The following is a 14,092-nucleotide window of genomic DNA, read 5'->3' as shown; positions in this document are numbered from 1 at the left end:
TTTTCCACCTTTTCTCTCTGTCTTTCCTCTCCTCTCTCACCTCTCCTCTTGTTCTCCTTCTCTCTCCTCTCCTCTCCTTCTCTCTTTCTCCTTCTCTCTCGTTCTTTATCTCTTTCATCTTCTCTTTTTCTCCTCTTCTTTCTCTCTTTCGACCACCTTATATCTCTCACCACCACCGCCAACACTAACCATCGCCGCAACAATGCCATCAACACCGACATCAACAATAACACCACCAACACCGACATCAACAATACCAATTTCCACCTTTTTTCGCCCTTTCTCTTTCCTCATGATGAAAACAAAGGTTTTCAGGTCAAATTCGACCATGAAAACTCTAGATCTAGAGTTTTTATGGTCGAATTTGGCCTTGTAAACCCAATTTCAAGGTTTTGTATGGTCGAATTAAGGTATGTGTCTCTTTTTTTTTATTATTAGAATTTATTGAATATATATAGTTGTGGTGGCTGTTGGAGTTCGGGTTTTTGGGGGTTGGGTTGGGATTTTAATATTTTTTCCTTTATTTTTATTTGTTAATTTTTGGGTTGTGACTGTTTGTTTTGGCGGCGATGGTGGTGGGGTTTTAGGTGGATGTTAGGGTGGTTTGTTGTGGTTTGGCCGAATTTGTTAAGGTTAGGGTTGTAGATCTGGGTTCGTTTGGGTGGTAGATTTGGATTTGGGTGGGTTAGGGTTAGGTGGGTAGGGAGTCTTGTGGAGGTTTTGGTGGTTGGGTAGTGGGTGGCGTGGGCTGGTGGTACGGGTTAGGGGGGCTGGTGTGGGCTGGTAGCTGGTGGTGGGTGGTGGTGGGAGGTGTTTTTTTTTTGTTTTTTTTTAAAGAATTTCCGACGGCATTTCCATCGGAAATTTCCGGCGGAATACGTTTCGTTGGAAATTTCCAACGGACTTTTCCGGGCCGGGAAGTCTCCGTCGACAAACTGAATTTCGTCAGAATTGAATTTTCGTCGGAAAAGGCCGTTTTTCCTACAAAATGTTTTCCGACAACCAGTTCCGACGGAATTTTTTCCGTCGTTATTTGCCTGTTTTCTAGCAGTCTGAATTTGTCTCAATAAGTACTATTATAATATATAACTTTTATAATTTTTACCTATGAAGAATTAAAGTTATTGATCGTTAAAGTTTTGCATTGGCAAGCGTGATAAAAGAAACAGGTCAAATAAAACAAAACAGGGGACGTATATAATTAGAATAGTATTTTTTAGCCAAGGACGGTGTATAATCATTCATTTTTATTTTCTCCAACTTTATTAATTTTGGCAATAAAGTATATTTCGATTAGTGAAGAAAATATTTTAGTAACATATATAATTTGTCGGGAATACAATTATTCCTTCCCTACTTCAACATAATAATGTTCGCAATAACCTATAAAAATTTAATTAAGAAAATGTTATTTTATTAATAAAAATTTATATATACTACTCATATATTATGTAAAAAGCTCTGAAAAATCAATAACTCTAAATAAAAAAAAATCGTTATTAATTATCACAAAGTAAAATAAAATAAAATTAATTTTCATAAAACATTATGTCGAACAAAATATGTTAACAAATTAGGGATAAAGGGTATATCCATGTATGTGTGTATCATATGGATACTAATCTAAATATTGTATAAAACCTCATAGTCCATACATTTCTTTCATTTTATTTTATTTGTTAAGTCTTTTTCATCAATAATCTTGACGTCTTTGGCATGGGTATAAATTAAAATTCTAGCTATTTTGTTTCCTTTAAAAATATACTCCGTATTTTTTGGTACATAATTGTTGCAATATAATTCACTATAAAATTTAGTAAAATCGTGCATGGCACGGGACTTAAGCTAGTACTGATGTTAAAACTCAATAATATTCTAGCACTTCTTATTGAACATTGTATGTGATAATTTAATACGTAAAGATACACTTTCTTTTGTACATATCTTGACAGTTGACACTATTTATAAGTTGAGAGAATTTTCTAAATCAATTACTATACTCAATATACTATACATAACATATTCATGTCGGGTCTTACTTAATTTGTGTGAATGAGTAGTTTATTAATATATATAACGGTTATATTATTTACTAATATGCAACTACAAATATTTATGATCAAAGTAATTTATTAACGGACATAGTTAAAATGGAAAAAACTTTTATGATTGAAAAAGAGTATGTACTGTCAAAATTGAGTTAGAAGCAAGAATAATGAGGGATGCATCTTTCAAGTGCACTGGGATGGTGAGGAAGGGTGGGGCGGGATAAAAAGATGGGATTTGATAGGCTGGGATGGAAGATAAAGAATGGTAAGTGTAAGATAGGATAATTCTCCTTGGAGGCTTCCGTTCATTATTCACAGAGTATATATACATTAGCATTCTATGGTTTACACACAGTACCCTAATAATTTTTTTTTTTGAAACCAAGAAAAAAGAAGCTTATATTGATAACTTGTACATCAAAACATACAGAGAAACCTCACAAGTTCTATGGTTCTCCCAAATTTGTTCACAACCAAAAGACGTTAATCGGGCTAAATTGTGGGCAACAACATTCCCACTCCGCTTAATGTGGCTCCAAATTACAAAATTAGAAGAGGAACTAGAAGATAAAATATCGTTCAAAATAGAGTCGAAATCAGAGAAAAAGATAGCTCTCTTGCTCAGCTGTTTGATGAGGATATCATTCACAATAACCTAATATATTCCAAGGCTAATATGGACTAATAATATTTACATATTATTATGTTGAATGAGGGAGAAAGATCTTTGAATATATAGGTCTATATAAGAGTGAAGGATAGCTTAAGTGGTTAGAGTTTCCTTCCTAATGTCAGGAGATCCTGGGATTGATTCTCATCACCCCCGCCCTTGTGGCTCTCTAAACACCAAAAAAAAAATTCATAGAACTATATTGGAGTTCCCTTGGAGAAAAAGGCATCTATAGTGTCAATGTGCCATTATGTTGTACTCTGTACTTAACTTAGCTTAATCAAGTGAATAATAGATACTTTCTCTGTTCTTTTTTACTTCACCTGTTTCATTTATCACGCTTGCTAATCAATAACTTTAATTCTCCATGATTAAAAATTATAAAAGTTGTATATTATGATAGTACTAATTGAGACGATTCTAACAACATCCCACATAAATATGTTTTTCATTACATATAACACACAAACGACGATCAAAAAAGATGTGGTGAATAGTGTAAAAGTTAAAGCGGATTGAGTAAAAAAGAATGGAGGAAGTATGTTACTAACTCCCAAAAACACATAAAAAGACGATAAAGAAAATTTAACTTTAAAATTCGAGACTTTGCATAAGTTGTTGTATCTCGGAGCATAAGTTGTTAAGGTTATTTGAGATTGGCCCCAATTTGATTTTTATTGTTCCTGATTTGGAAATTTGGGATTTAGGGTTTAGGGTTTGGAGTAGGGTTATCTGTTTGTTTGTCCTCCTTTTGTCAGAGTTTGTTTGATAATTGAAGATTCTCTAGGCATAATTGGATTAATTGATGTACTTTGGTACCGAGTTAAGGTTATTGTTTCAAGAGATTTTTTTTGATAATTTTGAGCTCTAGTTCAATGCTTTTGGTGTTTTTGAGTTAAAGGCCTATAATTTGTCGCTAGACTATAATAGGAACTCGTAGGATGTTATTATCTTGATTTAATTCACAGAAAGTGGGTAATCATTATACTCTGCCTATTAGGTAGCATTGCATATTTAGTATTTTTTTATACTCTGCCTATAGTCATAGCATTGCATATTTAGTATTTTTTTTATGCTAATGTAGCCATAATATAGCACATTGTAGCTATGGCAATTAGTGTGATGTCATTTGATGTGTAAGAGTTGAGCAAGTGGAGTCCATCTGGGCGCATAGCTGTTATATGCATATAGAAGGGCATAAAGGTAAATTATCAGCCATTGGTGAAATAAAAAAACTCGCTCACTTCTTTTTGATCCCGTTATTTTTTGAATTGTAACAGTTCCTCGTTTTTGGCAATTTTAATATTAAAGGTGTTTTATTTTCTCTTTCATAGTTTCTAAGTTAGTCAAATACTATTTTCACTCTCTCTGTCATAGGGGATATATCGCATGCATTGGTTGCCGGCGGTGTAGAATAAGGTGGTAGCCTGGTGCGGTGGTTTGAGGACAAATAGTTTTCGAAGTTCGAAGTTTTCTGCGTTGTTCTATTGAAGGTATGAGGAAAATTTAAATACGTGAATGATGATGGTAAATATGTGTTTGTAGATGTAAATGGAGTAGTTCATAAGTGTGAAATTGTTCAATTTGCGAAGGTATATGTAAATAAATTAGGGTTTTGCGCGAGTTCAATTTAGTGATTTAGGGTTTTTGGGTTTTGTATTGAATTCATGATTTTATGTGAGTTGAATTTTGCGATTAATGTTTTTTGGGTTGTATATTGAAATTAGGGTGTAGTCAGAGTTGAATTAAGAGAATTATGGTTTCTGGGTTGTGTATTGAAATGAGGGTTTTGTCCGTCTTGAATATTTTGATTTTGTGGTTTATGGTTTGTGTATCATTTGTAATTTGAGTTGGTGTGAGTGGTATATATTAATTTATGGTTGTTGTGGGTTAATGGAATTGTGGTTAGTTTAGCTATTGTGTGTCCTGCCGTGGTTGATTATTAATTGTCTACTACTAGTGTTAACAACTATTTTGAGTGTTGTCGCTTTCTGAATATTTTCTTATTTGTTAACCTTATGAAAGTATTAATTTGGAGGAATTGATAATGTTGGATTATTAGTAAAATCCCTTAACTTTTAATCATTATACTCCCTACATGTATTGATAATGTTTGAGTTAAGAAAGTAAGATTATACTCTTTTATTGTTGATTCTTATTATATGAATGTATTCATATAATGTTTTTTGAATATGGGTATAACATATGTATTGAGTTAAGGGTTTGGAATATGGGTTTGCGTTTTTGGAGAAGTTGATTCATCTTGGTTATGGGGACATTATAGGAGTCATTGAATGAAGAGGAAGAAGGGATCTGAATTAGTGAGTTACTTGGTAAAATGAAACAGAGTATGATTCTTCATTTATGGTGTAGTTTAATTAATTAAAGAAGAACTTGTATGCGTGTAGGTGAGGACAAAACCCGTAAAAACTCGGGAGGATGATGGCTCTAAAAAGAAAGTTGTTCCTAAAAGGAAGAAGAAGTTGAAGGTTGACCCTGTATTTGATCAAGAGGATTACCAGATTCAAATAATGAAAAGTTTGATGAAAGTGCTTCTGGTGGTTGTAGTTCTAGTGACAATGGTTTTGGTGATGGTGAGTCAGATGATGTTGAGGAGGATGAGTCAGATGAGGTATAGGAGAAAGAACCAGCAAAAGAGGGGTGGGAGGATTTGCTTATAGAGTTGATGCAAGACAAAATTGGAAGTGGAAAACGGAAGGGAGGTCCTTCTGTCAAAAATAAAGGAAAGGAGAAGCAAAAGGTATGGGTAGTTGGTTCATTGGAAGTTTAGCTAAATTTGTAGATGATGAGTTTATGAAGGAATTAAAAGTGTAATGTTATGACCAAGTACAGAAGACGAAGGGAGAGAAGGTGATCGAGAAAAGGGTTGTGGTTAAAACCCAATCACGAAATACGCAGAAGGTAATATTTTAAATTACTTTTGTGGTAAAAACTATGCTATGGTTGTGGTTACTACTTGTTTTGAAATGATTGTATGATTTGTTTTTGAATTGGTTGTTGTCATGGGTAAACTATCATGAATATATAAAGTAGTGAAGATGTTGAAAGTGATTTTGGTTGATGAAACATAAAAGGTTTTTAAAATTTTACAGAAAAATGTATGGAATAAAATATAAATCCCAAATGTGTATGGTTTTCTTTGTGAGTGAGTTGTTTTTTGTTTTTGTGAACTGGTGTAGGCCCCTAAACTGAATGGTGTGAAGGCTTTCGGTAGTGTAGTAAAGTTGTTTGACCCTTCTAAGCAGAAGGTGGTCACAGAGATGGGTTTTGGAGGTTTGTGAAGTATACCACTTACACATTTGCCCCATAAATTTGCTTATTGGTTGTTGACAAGGGTTATGGGAGATGGTTCCTTAACTTTTAGAGATGAGTATGTGTTACCCTTGAGTGCTGTTAAGATCCAATGTGTACTTGATTGGGATTCCAATAGGTTCCAAGGTAATGCCTTCTAGTATTCTTGAGGATGATTTGGAGAAGCAGGTGAAGTCGAAGAGGAATACGGGGTTGTATGCCAAGGGAGATAGCATTTCACTAGCTAATGCGTTGTCTGCATTGATTCGGAAGGATGCAGAAGGAAATGTGGTGCCTCTGTCAAATGCGGAGAAGGGTAATTTCAAGGTAGCTTTTCTTGTAGTGACTCTGGGTTACATATTGTGTTCTACGACAAATACAAGTCACCTTGCAGTGAAGCTTATACTGGCGTTACTCCTGTATGATGAAACGGAGGAGTATGACTGGTGCACTTTTATATATATATGGATGTGTACTGCGGCACGGAATTTTCAAAAGAAATTTGCTCGAGAAGGATTTGTTGCTGGATCAAGTGGATGCATTTTGTTCGTGTTGGTAAGTATTGTGGGTTATTTAAAATGAGCTTTTAGTCCTTAATTGAATATGTAATTTGGTTTTCAATTCCAAAGGCCATGTTATCAATCGATTCAATTGTTGTTTACCTGTATGTAATTTACAGATTTTTTATCTTGATCCCCTTAGTCGCATCACTTTGTCGGGGTGTGAGACCGAGGTAGAAGGCATGGTGTCAGGAAAAAAGCAGTGAAACTGTTGCTGATGACAAAAAAGAATCTAGTGACTATGGATGGCTGTCGGTCAGTTCTATCTTCATAGTGTTGTGATTTCATATTCCAAATTCAAGTTTTATTTAGGTTGATATTTTGTGGATTTGTTTTGAAGTCGCTGGATATTGCTTATGGTGAAGAACATCCATTGGAGCCTTGGGATGTCTCATCGCATAGTATTGTTGTCAAACAGGTTATATAGCAGGTATATTAAAAACGTTTGTTATGTATATATGTTGTACGCATTTGATGGTTGATAATTGTAGGGATATGACTTTTACTTATGTGTTTGTAGAAAATCCTTCATGTTTGATTGCAAATTGTGACATTGTTTTTCCCTTTTTGTTTTGGTTCTTGTAAGGTGATTGAAACGATTACTCCAAAGCTGATGTCTGCTATAGACAGGAAGGCAGATGAAGTTTTTTAAAAGTTCCACGGGATGTTGTCTGTGTGTATTAAAACAACCAACGGTTCAAGAAAATCAAACTTGCCCAAGGAAATTGTGAAGCAAGTAGAAGATGATGGTAATGTGAAGGTGATTGATAAGATGCATGAAGTGGTGAACCCTACAACCAAAGATGAAGGAGTTGTAGTAGAAGTGATAGACAATTCTTTGATTGAGAAGGGTTTGCAAGCACAAGATGCGTTAGGTCTTGATAGTAATGGTTCTCAGGCATCTGATGATACAATTTCAGGTGAAGGGGATCTAGGTCGTGTGGTTGGAAAGATTGCGGTTGATCCATATTTTGCAGAGGTTGGGGTTGGGGTTGGGGTTGAGGCTGAGGGTGATCAAGGTGTTGGCTCGGAGTTCTATAGCTCTTCTGATACTGAAGTGGAAGATGAAAACATTGTCCCTGGACCTCAAATTGTTGTTGGTTTGGTTGGGATGAGGGGAACTACTGTGTTGGTTGATGCTTAGTGCAGTTTGCCAAATTATTCTTCATCTGAACAAGAAGATGAGTCTATTGGGAAGGGGGGCGGAACTGTGGATAAGAGGGTGGTGAAACCTACAGAAGTTGCCTTGTCAGCCATGTTCACCAATGTGTCAAACACCCGAAGGCATACAACGCTCGAGGAACATTTTCTCCAGTTTGTAAAGCGTTGGAAAGGCCTGAAGGATCCACTTAGGTAATTTAGTCATGTTTAATGAAGTTAATAATCTCTTGTGTTGCCTGCCTTTTCTCAATTGTTGGTGTTACTTATAAATTCTAATATGATTATTTGTATACTTGCTGTTATGTTGTTGGTTGATAGCCTTGGCACTGTCTTGATAAAATGTGACCACATGGAAGCCAACCAAAGGGATTTCTTTGAAGTAGTGCACCATAAATCGCGAGTGTCCAGTGATTATATAAGAATGGCTAGTGTGCTATACACCAAGCAATGGGAGACTAAAGACTTTGTGAATAGAAGCAAGCGTATTTTGCTTTACCTAAGCTTTGCAGTAAGAGTTTTTTGCTTCATCTTATCTTTGCTCTATCATATTTACATGCACAACATACATTCATGGTTATTACTTTTTTTTTCTTTTTTTTTATTGCACCGTAGATGCAACTTATGTTGAAAGCAGGAAATGAAGAACATGTTGCTAATAAGTATGTCAAAGTTCTACTAAGTTCTAACCTTTCGCAGATTTGAACGGTTCGTTACTTACTCTCATACTTTTATTACAATGTACGCTACTTTCAAATGTCTTTCAAGTACTTACTCTACATTGTGCTTATGGCATTGGCAATCTATTAGGTCTTTGTCCCAGTGCTTTAAGTTCCCAAGGATTCCCCAAATGACTCGCAGTGGTGGTGCTTAGCTTTGGACATGAAGAGTCGAAAGTTATGGATGATTGATTCTATGTACCCTGACTCGTTCACCATGCATGCCCCAGTGTTTAGTCTTCTGGTGTTAATTTATATGCTTGTCATGTTAATAAACTAAACGAACATGTTAGTTAGTGGGAACCATTTGGTTATGTGTAATTTGTTTGTGAAATCCACAGGTTAGTAGTATCGATGTCCTTTTTCAAATGAGTGACTCAGAATGGAAAACCGGTCAGCTAAAATCTTGGACAAGATGCACTGTTGAGATCTTAGAGCCAAGGGATAAGTAGGCACTTCTGTCTTTATTTGGTTAAAGTGCAAACGTTTTGTAATTTTTGGGTTGATGGTGGTCCTCTAATGTGCAGCTCATATTGTGGTGTCCTGATGCTGGCTTGTATCTAGTTCTTTTCTCGAAGATTCACTAGTAGGTTCAGTGTGGTAAGTGGTCAAAAAATATGTTTTGTGTATGAAGTTCTCTGAAGAGGTAATTTACAGTGTTTGCTCATAAATTTATAGGGGAAGATTCCTAATGCTCGGAAGAATTTGTTTTTGGACGATGTGCTGTGTGATTTGAACGAACTGAAAGATGGTTTGGGCAATTTGATTCCAGGTTCTAAGAAAACAACGCGAAATCATTGATGATTTATGTCAATGGCCTTAATATGATGGTTTCTTTTTTTTGGGTTGAACTGTGGTGGTTGTAAGTAGTTTGTAATCAACATGTTAATACTTTTATTCCAACGTAATCTTCCATTAGGTGAATCGTTAAAAACCCATTTTTTGGAAATCGAAACAGATCCGACCTAATTTTTTCTAACCCGAAACTGAACTGAACCGAATTTGTGCGAATCGTTACTAACTCGAACCGTTATCAAGTCAAACTGTTACAACCCGAAACTGACAACAATTGGAACCGATTACTTCTGAACCCGATAATAACCAGACCCATTTTTAACCGAAAATCGTTTAAACCCGGCAAAAATCTGATAAACCTGAATCGGTCCAACTTGTAACCCGTTGTGATCGAACCATTTATAACCTGTAACTCGTTGGGACCGAACCGTTTCCAAACTATAACCCGTTGAGACCGAATTGTTTACGACCCGTAACCTGTTGAGATTGAACCGTTTACGACCGGTAACCTGTTATGACTGAGTCGTTTACAACCCGTAACCCTTGTTTATGATCAGATCCTCTTCAACCCACTACTCGGTAAACCTATCTTATTTATGACTTAACTTGATTATAACATGACCCGTTCCTACCCATTATCTGACTAACTCGATTCGATAATGATCCGACTAGATTTTAACCCAATATGATTTGGACTGAAACCCGCTTTAAATTGGGTAAACCCATTTCAAACCTACCAAGTTCAATCCAAACCGTTTATGACAAGAACCGATAATGATCGGACCCGATTTCACCCGATCTGTTTTGAACAGAAACTCATTTTCAAACCGACCCAGTTTAACCCAAACTGATTATGACCCAAACCGATTACAACCCGACCCGATTAGGATCCGAACTGTTTTGAACCGAAACCCGCTTTAAACTGGCTAAACCCGTTTTCAAACCGACCCGGTTCAACCCAAACTGATTATGACCTGAACCAACTACAACCCGATCGGATTAGGACCCGATCCGAATAGAAATCGTAATAAAATATAAAAAAATAAAATAAAAACAAACAAACCGAACTGACCCGATGTTTTTCAAAACCGACCCGCTAATCATTTCAACTCGTTATAACCCGAAACTGATAAACCCAACCCAAACCCGAACTGTTTACCCAAATTGACACCCCTATTCCTTGCACACAAGAGTCAAAAGAGCACATACTACATACTAAGGTGGCAACTGACAAGTCATGCGCTTATCCTTTTTTATATAAATAGTGTTGAGACTATTATACCTTCAAATATTTATTTACGTATTTACCCCTTTTAAAAGTATGACCACACTTTATGAATAGTGTTTAGACGATTATGTCTCTAATATATTTATTTACATATTTTCCCTCATTAATGTTATACCCCTAAAAATATTTTCTTACATATTTTCCCTAATTAATGCTAATAATAACTCCAACCGAAAGAACTTCCGGACATGGCTAGCTATGCGTGCACATGGAGCACGCTAGCCGCCCTAGCTAGTTAAAAGTAAAATTTTGAGTAAGCGCAACATATATCTGAGGTAGGCGCATGGTGAAATTTCTAAGGTACAGGCGGATGTACCCTATTTGGTACATTCTGCTGAAATTTCTGTTTAAATATTACTTGTGTTCTTTTTTATATCTCATATGTTCCTTTTGAATATCTGTCACTCCATCCGTTTCATAATAATCGCAACATTTTCCTTTTTCATCTGTTTCATAATAATTGCAACACTTCCTTATTTGATAAGGACCCTATTAAATTTTGAGATAATATGAAATGGGTCTGGACAACTCGAACAAGGAGGGAGTTTGGTCCACAAACAAGGCTAAGGAGGTTCCATACTAAAACCAATTCAATTGGCAATAGTAGGAGTAACGCTTCTACCTTATAAAGCGGAACCTTCTTTTCTCTTTCTCCAATGTGGGACACTCACAAGTGGGCTACAATGGGTTTCAACACTCCATCTCACTTGTGAGTGTCCTTAGAATTAGAGCACACTAGAAGGTACAATATAATCCTCATTGGGAATGAACATCGAATAAAGGCCCTTTAACTAGTGGCTTGACAAATGCCTAGTTATGAACGGCTCAACAAACCTGGGCTCTGATACTTGTTAAGTTTTTGAGATAATATAAATTGGGTCTGGGTAACCCGAACAAGGATGAGGAGAGTTTGGTCCACAAACAAGGCTAAGGAGATTCCATACTAAAATCAATTGGCAATAGTCGTAGGAGTAACCCCTTTACCTTATAAATTGGACCTTCTCTTCTCTTTCTCTAATGTGGGACACTCACAAGTGGGCTAAAATGGGTTTCAACAAACCCACAACTATTTTATTATTTCTCTCTCTTACAATTCTACTTATACTACTTTATTATTTCTCTCTCATAGTAACAATTAAATATATCCTCACTAAAAAAAATAAAAAAAAAAAAAATCCTCACTAAACTATACGGTTTTATACATTAAAAAAAATTCTCCTTTTGCTTCCCACCCTATAATTTTCTTAAAAGCTTGTGACAACCCTACTGTTCGGGCCGATTATTACGAAACGGAGGGAGTAAGTTCTTTTAAATGTTTTGTTTAAATATTACTTATGTTCCTTTTGTATATCTCTTATGTGTTAGGTTTTGCGATGTCCGGCACCGCGCGGAAACAAAACCCGATAACCGGATCACATGCATAATAATTACAACATTAACAAAATCACGCAAAAAAACACAAACACAAAAGAAGAGAGAGAAGAGAGAGAAAGGATACTCACCCTAGAAGCGTGCTTCGCTCAACCGATGAGCTCAGACTTAAAAGCTTCAAGTTCCGCAAGTGCGAGAACCTTCGACGGCTCACACCCTCGCTACCAAACCGTAATCGGCCCCTACCTCGTATCTTAGACGGGGCTAGACCAAAAATAACTTAGAGTTTACGAACTAAGGTTTTCTCGTTTTTGGAGATCCTTTAGAGTTCACCAACTCAAGTGAAATTTCCAATATCGATTGATGGGTATTTACAGGGAAATGTTTCCAAGATTTCCCATCATCTTTTAATGTGGGATAGTTGGTAAAGTGAGAAAATCCATGAATTAATTGTCGATCTAAGGGAGGGGTTAGATAAGGACCACAAACCCTCCCCTTGGAGAGTAAGCTAGCCTCAACAACCCCATGTGCATGGCATGCCCCTAGCCTTGGGCCTCAAGGTATGGTGTGCTAGCAGCCATGGCCTTCGGCTGGGCCTGCCTCACAAGCTCAGCTCGCTGCTGGTGCTTGCGCCATTGCGGGCTGGCCTCGTTGGCTAGCAGCGCACACAAGCGTGCTGGCCCAGCAGCGTTGCCGAACGCAACGGCGTGCTGGCCTAGCACACTTGTTGTGTGCTTGCGAGCTGGTGCTGCTAGCTAGCCTACTCGGCCACCTTGCCAAGCCAGCGCACATGTGTGTTGCTGGGCTTGCGGCCAAGGCAAGAACATGGCTAGCAACCTTGCTAGCCTAGCGCGCTTAGTCTTCGCTTGGCTAGGCCAATGCGAGGCTAGGTCTTTGCGCGTTGACTTGTTATTTGACTTATTTTCTTGTCTTCTTGATTTGTTGAATTGACTCGACGTTCGACACTCGGTTTTGACGCTCTAAGCTCGGAATCCGATGTCTTAGTTCGTAAAATCTATATCAACTTATTTAATCCTCCGAATTGATTTGTCGCTTCGGCTCGGTTACACGATTGGGTGTGACCCGAAGGATTCAGTCAAGATTAAGCTGTAATATTAATTATACATTAATATTACTGATGGAAGCGGCCTCCAACTAGGCATTCCGATCACTTGACCTCACTGAAATAATTAGCTTTCTAATTAATTCTGAACCCTCTATTGGAATAATACACTTGTTCGAAGGACACCATACCTTTCATTATGTTCTTTCACATGTTCTGTTTAAATATTATTTATGCTCTTTTTTGTATATCTCTTACTCCCTCCGTGTTTAAATAAATGAAACATTTTAACTTTCACGGAGTTTTAGAAAGGTTAGTTGAATTTATTAAAATACAAGTAGTGGGGTATAAGTTGAGGAGAGAGAAGAGAGTAAGAGGTTTTGTGGGGACCATTAGTTAGTAGAATGTTATTAAATAATGGAGAGAATATTATTCAAAATAGAGAGAAGTTAATAAAAAAAAGAAACTTTTCATTTATTTAAACACGGCCGGAAAAAAAAAATGTTTCATTTATTTAAACACGAAGGGAGTATGTTATTTTGTTATATACCTTATATTATTTTGTATTATCCCTTATGTAGTTATTCTAAGTTTTTGTTCAATTTGTTAGTCTTGTACTATATGTGTTTTAGCGCCGAGGTTCTTTGAATTTAGCCCTTATATTTTTTTTTTTAATTTGGCTATTATTTCTTTGAGGTATTGAGATACACATAATTTTGTTTTAGCATGTGTCATTCTTAAATAAGTTTTTAGCGTCATTTTTAATTATTATAATATAAATTTTGAATGTTATTAACTAGTTCAATGTTTTTTTAAGTATTATATACCCACCATGATGTACAGAAAAAAAATTTAAAGAACATTTCACAATAAGAAATAACAATGTGACAATAAAAGTACATTACACTTACAGTCAAAGAACATAGATATTTAAAATATTTTATCAAAAGATTTGATAAAGATCATTATTTGATATAATAATAGACATATGGAAAGAACATAGTGTTAATAGCTAATTGTACATTACATACAAATATATAAAGTACATCATGTTTTCTGATAAATAAAGAACATTATTTAATCATATAAAGAACATTACAAGGAATAC

General features: G+C 36.1%; 1 long non-coding RNA gene across 4 annotated transcripts; it reads left to right on the top strand.

Moving 5' to 3' along the window:
* Positions 1 to 3,247: 3,247 nt before the first annotated feature.
* LOC110719421 lies at positions 3,248 to 9,416 on the top strand. 4 transcript variants are annotated; one of them, XR_002511090.1, is made up of 12 exons: positions 3,248 to 4,211; positions 5,127 to 5,479; positions 5,572 to 5,640; positions 5,919 to 6,585; positions 6,710 to 6,845; positions 6,931 to 7,020; positions 7,177 to 7,943; positions 8,070 to 8,259; positions 8,364 to 8,456; positions 8,559 to 8,915; positions 8,995 to 9,067; positions 9,146 to 9,416. It is a non-coding gene; the product is annotated as an uncharacterized LOC110719421 (long non-coding RNA). The 4 variants fall into 4 exon arrangements; XR_002511091.1 differs by having other exon boundaries at positions 5,127 to 5,640; positions 8,559 to 8,711; positions 8,809 to 8,915; XR_002511089.1 differs by having other exon boundaries at positions 5,127 to 5,640.
* Positions 9,417 to 14,092: the final 4,676 nt, after the last annotated feature.

This window comes from Chenopodium quinoa, unplaced genomic scaffold, assembly GCF_001683475.1.
Source record: "Chenopodium quinoa cultivar QQ74 unplaced genomic scaffold, ASM168347v1, whole genome shotgun sequence".
NCBI classification, from domain to species: Eukaryota; Viridiplantae; Streptophyta; class Magnoliopsida; order Caryophyllales; family Amaranthaceae; genus Chenopodium; species Chenopodium quinoa.
Note: the sequence above shows the minus strand (reverse complement) of the source record. Positions and strands in the feature narration are given on the sequence as shown.